Source organism: Spinacia oleracea, chromosome 1 (genome assembly GCF_020520425.1).
Source record: "Spinacia oleracea cultivar Varoflay chromosome 1, BTI_SOV_V1, whole genome shotgun sequence".
Classification (NCBI taxonomy): domain Eukaryota; kingdom Viridiplantae; phylum Streptophyta; class Magnoliopsida; order Caryophyllales; family Amaranthaceae; genus Spinacia; species Spinacia oleracea.
Genome location: NC_079487.1, coordinates 466,239 through 473,989, shown reverse-complemented (window position 1 = coordinate 473,989; position 7,751 = coordinate 466,239). Strand labels below are relative to the sequence as shown.

The window sequence follows — 7,751 nt, the reverse complement described above, 5'->3', positions numbered from 1 at the left end:
GGTGACAAGTGTCATTATTTCTTTGGCACAATCAAGAAGAAGAGCAAGGTTGAATGGACTGAATCGGCAGAAACTGCCTTCGTCGAATTAAAGGAACATCTCCACACCTTACCACGGCTTGTCAGTCCTCTTCAAGGAGAAACTTTGTATGTATATCTGGCCATCTCCGAGTGGTACTTGAGTGCTGTGTTGTTGACACAAAGAGAGGGAGTGCAACTCCCCGTCTATTTTGTGAGCCACGTCCTGCAAACTGCCGAACTGAGATACCCTCCAATTAAGAAGTTTGCACTTGCACTGTTTATGGCAAGCAAAAAGCTGCGTCCTTACTTTCTGGCACACAAACTGGTGGTATACACAGACCAGCCCTTGAAACAGCCGCTTACTAAACTAGACGCTGCCGGGCGAATGCTCAAATGGGCAATTGAGTTAAATGCATTTGATATCTCATATGAACCTCGAAAGGCTATCAAGGGGCAAGCATTTGCCGATTTCATTGCAGAAATGACAAGGCCAACTTTTGAGAAGAATGTGGCAACCCGTTGGACGGTATATGTAGATGGATCGTCCACCCAGAACGGATGTGCAGCCGGCATAATATGCAAATCTCCTGAAGGAGACAAGTACGAGTATGCCATGAGATTCAACTTCCAAACATCTAACAATGAGGCTGAATACGAAGCTTTGCTAGCCGGCATAAAAATGTGCAAAGCTGCCGGAGCTCAAGAAATGCTTGCTTTTTCTGACTCACAGCTCATTGTGAGTCAAGTAAACGGAGACTACGGGACAAGAGACCCCAACATGATCAAATACATGCAAGCTGTTGATCGAGGGAGAAAACTAGGTCATTACTAGTCTCTCCTAATCAAACATAAAAAACCTAAACTAACCACTAAACACAAGTAAAGCGGTAAGCAAGGGTCGAAATCCACAAGGACTAAGGTGCACTAGATTATGTTAATCGAACAACAAGCTAGGTCGGAATAGGGTTGGAAAAGTCAACTAACCAACTAAAACTAAACTAACTACCAAAGGACAAACATGGTCAAGGAATGAGATCAAACACCAACAATAATGAAACAAGTATACGAGCAACAATTAAGAATGATGATGCATAAGCAAAGTATGAATGATGCATTGGTTAGAAATAGACCCCCAAATGACTCCCGCCTTTGCTCAATTCTTAGAATAGTCAAATGCGAACTCCCGTCCTACACACAACTACCCTTAGGTCACGGTTAAGCACAAACCAAACAATAGTCAACTTTGGTCACGATCCCTCGATTTTCCTAAAGTCAACTACCCCAAAATCTAAGTCATACACAAGTAGCTAATTTGCATACAACAAAGTTTGAGTATGCTCAAACAAACAATAGTTTAATCATGCAACATCACCAAATTCAAACTCATTTACCATAATCAATCATTGATAGGTTTTCACCCAAACCCTAACCAACAAAACTATTCTATCAACATAAAAATAATAAATTTAAACACTTTAATAACTAATAGCATGATACTAAGCAAAAACAAAAACTAATTTAAAGATTAATTTATAAAACTAAACATGAAACTAATCTAATCAAAGAAATAATAAAACAATAAATAGGACAATAAATGAAGAGAGAAAAGTAAGAAATTCTCATTGATTATTGATGGAGATCTCCAAATCATTAACTCCCATCTTTGAATCATCAAAATCCATCTTCAACCCATTGTTTCTCTCACTTTCTCTCTCCAAAAACTAACTAAAACCCTAAACCCTAAGAAAAAGACTAATTATTTACATCCTAATAAAATGAGTTCCCAAAAATAAAAAGCTTAAGCCTATTTAAACTAAAGGCTAATAAAGTAATTAAAAAGAGAAAAGAAAAAGAAAGTAAAATAAGACAAAGGAAATAAAAAAGGAAGAAAAGAAAAACACAAAATCTTGTTTACAAAGGTTGTACCCTAAATTATTGTACACCAAGGCACCAAGCCCCCAACTAATAGGCTTTGGGCTGGACTCACACGTGTGAGTATGAAACCGCGTCCTTCCTTGCTTATTTTCTCTATTCTCTCGTCATTCTCTGTTTCATTCATTCTTTCCCTCTCCTCTCCCTCTCCTTCTCTCAGGCGATTGTTATGCAATTTTCTTCGGTTTTTGCTGCGAATTTCTCTACGAATGCTCTACATTGTCTCCACTCCATAATCAAGGTTAGTTTTCTTCTTTTTCCAATGAGTTTTCTTGCCTATCGTTTCCCATTAGGGGATTGACCAAGATTGGGGATTTAGGGTTCAGTTTAAGGAATGTAGGTACTTACCTTGGAGGTTTGTGGTTGGCAATTGACCATTTTCAGTATGGAACATTTATGTGTTGCACTGTTGCTTATGATATGAAATATGTATTTGAGTTGTTTTTATGGCTAATTTACATCCTGGTCATAGAATAGTAGAATGTTGTTTATGGTACAAATCCTAAATTTTTTCCACAATACTCTGTATCTAGCTCTAATATATGGCATATTGGTGATTATGATTAAAATGAAGCATCTTTAAGTTAAACTCTTACGAGTTATGATAGACTTAGGTTAAAGAATTGACATACTTGACGTTGGTCTTCGTGCAGCTTTGGTTCTTTGATGATTGTTATCTTGGAATGGGAAGGCATACCTAGTTCGTGAAATGTTAGGAATATCCATATATTTCGTAAAAGTTAAGAATATGTATATAAAAGTTAGTCTGGTTTAGTAAAAGTTAAGAAAAGTTCATATCAATTTACCTAACTTTTACTATATATTGACTAACTTTTAATGTAAAAACTTAACTTTTACTATATAGTGGCATGTTATACCGGAACATGCAATTTGTTTACATTTGTACCTTTTTTCAGCTAATGTGAGTCATACAATCTGTTTTATTCTACACTTTGTAATTTTATGTGTTAAAGTTGTGGTTCTGTAGGTTAAAGTTATACAAATTGTTCTAAAAGTTAAGACAGTCTTCCGTCGTCTCAAACCTAACTTTTACTTTTAATAACTTAACTTTAACTGCTAAAAGTCTGACTTTTATATTTCAACATTTCTTCCGCTACTGTGAGTCATCCAAACTATTTATTGCAGACATTGTAGTATTATGTGTTAAAGTTGTAGTTCTGTAAGTTAATGTTAAAGAAATTGTTCTAAAAGTTAAGACAGTCTTCCGTCATCTCAAACCTAACTTTTACTTTTAATAACTTAACTTTAACTCTTAAAAGTATGTCTTTATATTTCTACATTTCTTCGGCTAATGTGAGTCATGCAATCTGTTTTATTCCAAATATTGTAGTTTTCGTGTTAAAGTTGTAGTGTTGTAGGTTAAAGTTATGAAAATTGTTCTAAAAGTTAAGACAGTCTTACGTCATCTCAAACCTAACTTTTACTTTTAATAACTTAACTTTAACTGCTAAAAGTCTGACTTTTATATTTCTACCTTTCTTCAGCTACTGTGAGTCATCCAATCTATTTTTTGAAGACATTGTAGTTTTCTGTGTTAAAGTTGTAGTTCTGTAGGTTAAAGTTACGAAAATTGTTCTAAAAGTTAAGACAGTCTTCCGTCATCTCAAACCTAACTTTTAACTTTAACTGCTAAAAGTCTTTACTTTTACATTTTTACCTTTATTCAGCTAATGTAAATCATGTAATCTTTTTATTAACCACCTTGTAGTTTTCTGTGTTGTAGTTCTGTAGGTTAAAGTTATGGAAATTGTTCTAAAATTTAAGACAGTCTTCCGTCATCTCAAACCTAACTTATACTTTTAATAACTTAACGTTAACTGTTAAAAGTCCGACTTTTATATTTTTACCTTTCTTCAGCTAATGTGAGTCATGCATTCTTTTTATTTCACACATTGTACTTTTCTGTATTAAAGTTGTAGTTTTATAAGTTAAAGTTATGGAAATTGTTAAAAGTTAAGAAATGTTTTGTACCAGTCTACTCAGTATGCAAATGTTTGAACACTAAAGCTATTAGCTCAAATGGTAGAGCAATGTGCATTTATGTACATGGTGTGGGTTCAAGTCCCATATAGCCTACATACTATTTGTTTTGGTTCGATATAATGAGAAATGATTAACAATATAAAGTCACCCCAAAATAGGTTGATGTAAAGTTACCTTGTTGAGATAGGCTCTGATCGGAACTTGACAGTTTCCAAGTTTACTCGTCTATCTGAGCTTATTCCTGAACAAGGTAGGGTCACTGAGGATGGGATGTATAGAGCTATTGACATTTTCCTCAAGGTATATTCTTTTACAGTTTTACTTATACTTTATATGTACTGTGTGGTAATATTATCATCTGCAGTCTATTGCTATTCTATTGATCAAAGAGCTGCTAGTTCGAAGTGTTATTTGGTATCCTTGTAAAACAGAAGCTAGCTTGTATCATGTTATCTAACTGTATATATTGTTTCCGACTTTATGTTCTTTCTGCTTCATACTTCGTTCGTTCTAAAATTTCTTTCTATCAGATCAAACAGTCCATCAGATAATTTCGTTCGTCCCAAAGTATCATTCTGTCACAACAATAGTCAACATTTTATCTACCACAAAAATTATCTGATGGATGTTTGTTGATCTGTGAGATCAATTGTCTATAAAATAGGTAAATGTTACAATAAATGTCGATTTATTTTTCATAATAAAACCAATAGCCTATGTAGGATTTGAACCTACATCTCCTCGTAAGTTGCACGGTGCTCGGCCAGTTGAGCTAATAGGCTTACACATGTTAAAAGAGAAGCTCTGATATCCAAAAGAAACCAGGCTTCTTCGTGCTCTGAAAGTTATAGAATAACATAAAAACAAATAAGAACCAAAGGAGGACCATCAGGTGCATCAGTAGTGCAATATACACATGTAGGAAAGAAATCTAGTTCAGAATATGAATGAATGGCTTATAATCTGTCTTGCTGTCAGAAGAAATACGAGAAAACTGATCCCCATAACAATGGTTTGCTATGACCACTGCGACCATAAAAACACGGATATAATTTTGCTCAAATTTTTCTCAAATTTTGCTCTGACATGTATTCAGTGTGGTATGGTTCCTAGATTCTTCAACCAAGACAACCATCTAATCTAATCTAGAAGGAGAAGACACAACTAATATGACCAATAGAGTTCTTATACTAAAAGACTGCTGTAAATCGAAAGCAAAAAAGAATAAGTACCGGAAGAAGTTAGCTCCATAAGTACTAAGATAACTTTATTAACAGTTAACTATTAGTCAATAAAGGTTAACTATTACCTGTAAAAGAATCATCTTCAGCATTAAAATAATTAGAAAGATGAGCATTACTCAAATGTGTAGTGTTCATCCTTCAAATTAGTGCTAGAAAACATGAAGCTACAACAACAAACAAGTGTCTGTTGTTCTAAACAAAAAAACACTGGACAAAGTTTGGTAACGTATACTCTGCATCTCCTGCTCCATATAAACAACTACACACTTTCACATCCCAAACGATTACTTGTATATTACTAACTTTAACCACAAAAAAGGTAACTTTTAAACAACCAATTCAAACTGACTATCAATTCAAATTCCATCAGATTCAATTTCCATCATGTAGCAAGCTCACATCAACAACCACTCTTATCCCTCAAATGCAGATTCTCTCCTAGTGCCTGAAGCTAGGATCACCTTCCACCAAGTACAAATCACCCAAATTCAAATTTTGCAGGGCTTCAGGTGCATTAATCACCAAATAACATATCCATCTAATTCAACAGCAGTATAGAATAACTTAACCAAAATCACACTAAATAGCACTAGTAAAGCAATTAAAACTGACTATTAGATAAAATTCTTTTGACTTAATTTTCTTAAGTACAAACAATTATAAATATTAAGATTATTACCTGTAATAGAATCCACTTCACCATTAGAGTAATTCGAAGGATGAGGAGGATCGTCTTCGATAACTTTGAAGGATTAATTCGTTGAATTTCTGGATTTTCAGTGACATGTATGTTAAATTGAAGCACAATTGTTCTATTTTTGCTTGAAATTGAAGATTAATATGCGTAATTAATTAATCAATACCTGAATTTAGGCTTCCTCCAAGTCTCCAACAAATCGGTCGAGTTTCCAATATAGGTCTTCAATGGTGTAGTTCAAATTAATTGCAGAGAAATTATTCACTGAAGAGAAGAATGAAGAGTTGATTGCAATTGAAAGAAGAGAACGATGATCGCAATTGTAGAGAGGAGATTGATGATCGCAATTGTAGAGAGGAGATTGATGGATCACCATTAAAGAGAAGAGATTCATGATAGCAATTGAAGAGAAGAGGAGATAGCAGAGAACTCGATTGTGGTTTTTTTGGGTGTTCCTTTCTCTCTCCTCTTGTCATATTACCATATACGTGAAGTTGGCACGTGTGGATCTTTGGTGTACGTAAATGTTAACGTGCACCAGTTGTGGCAAGACTGATTGAAAGAAAAAAAGGAGATTAGAAAATGAGAGAATAAAAGAAAAAAAACAAAAGGGACCAAAACACCCATCACACTTCAACTTTTTCGGAACTTTAACACCCAAAAATAAATCAGAGTATCAAACCCCTTCATTCCTCTTCGTAACTCCTTCGTTGCGCTGTTCACCAGCCACCATCATCAACACCGTCAATCAACGGTCATCAATCATCACATTATCATCATCAAACACCGACCATCATCCACGTATCACCATCTTCATCCATCGCTCATCATCGACAGTTCATCACCGTCCATAATTCGATCAAATCGCAGCCGCTCGATTTCATTAATTCCGTACAAAACTTGAGCGCTCAAACGTTCGGCCGAACTCAACCAAGGTTCGGACGAACTTAGTGTTTATTTGGGCGAACTGCATTGAAGTTCGGTCGGACCTAAACACAATCAGGAACTCTAAATTTTCGGTTCGGTCGAACTCCGTTACGGGTTCGGTAGAACAAATACTCTGTTTTTCTCTGTTTTCTGGGTTCGATTTGATTGTGTTTTTGCTATTGTGATGGTGTTGGGTTGTGTTGGTTGGAGTGGCTGTGAGGTTGTTGTGAATGTTGATCGGTGGGTGGCGGTTGGTGTTGGTGGTTGTGCGTGGAGGAGCAATGAGGAAGTTGTAAGGGAGACGATGGCAGGTACTTGTTGCGTGTTGGTGGTAGAAATGCAGGCAATAGGGATTGAAGGGAGGCAGAGGTTGTTGCATTGGCAGAGAGAGCTGCGGTGTGTGAGTGGTTGGTGTAGTGTAGGATAAGGTGATATGTGGTGTAGGATAGGAATGTAAGGGTTGTTGACTTGTTGTAGCTTATTGTTCTTTAAACCAGAGTTGACTTTTCTTGACCATGTGATATGCAATTGATTTCGGCCCTTGAAACGTCTATTCCGATACTCCATACACATGCAACCTACAAAATTAAAACAAAAAACAAGGGGAGAAACGAATAAAAGTAAAATGAAGACAAATAATGAAATCTAATAATAGTAATAATAAAATAATAATAAAAATAAAAATAATAACAACTAAACAAAATTTAATAGAAATAATATAGAAAAATAATAACGGAAACTAACATAATTAAACTATAAAATTATAAAATAAATAAATTACGAAATTAAGATCTAAGAACTAACAAAAATAGCTAAAAACGCTAAACTAAGCTTCTAATTAATTAAAATAAGAAATTAAGGGAATTATAGATTAAAAATACTAAAAATAGGATAAAACGACTCAAATAATTGCCTAATCACTATCCT

General features: G+C 34.9%; 1 long non-coding RNA gene across 1 annotated transcript; it reads right to left on the bottom strand.

Annotated features, from left to right (window-relative positions):
• Positions 1–4,529: 4,529 nt before the first annotated feature.
• LOC110777609 (uncharacterized) lies at positions 4,530–6,715 on the bottom strand. Its single transcript, XR_002530495.2, has 3 exons — positions 6,064–6,715; positions 5,880–5,968; positions 4,530–4,794 (listed from the first exon to the last, which is right to left on the bottom strand). It is a non-coding gene; the product is annotated as an uncharacterized lncRNA (long non-coding RNA).
• Positions 6,716–7,751: the final 1,036 nt, after the last annotated feature.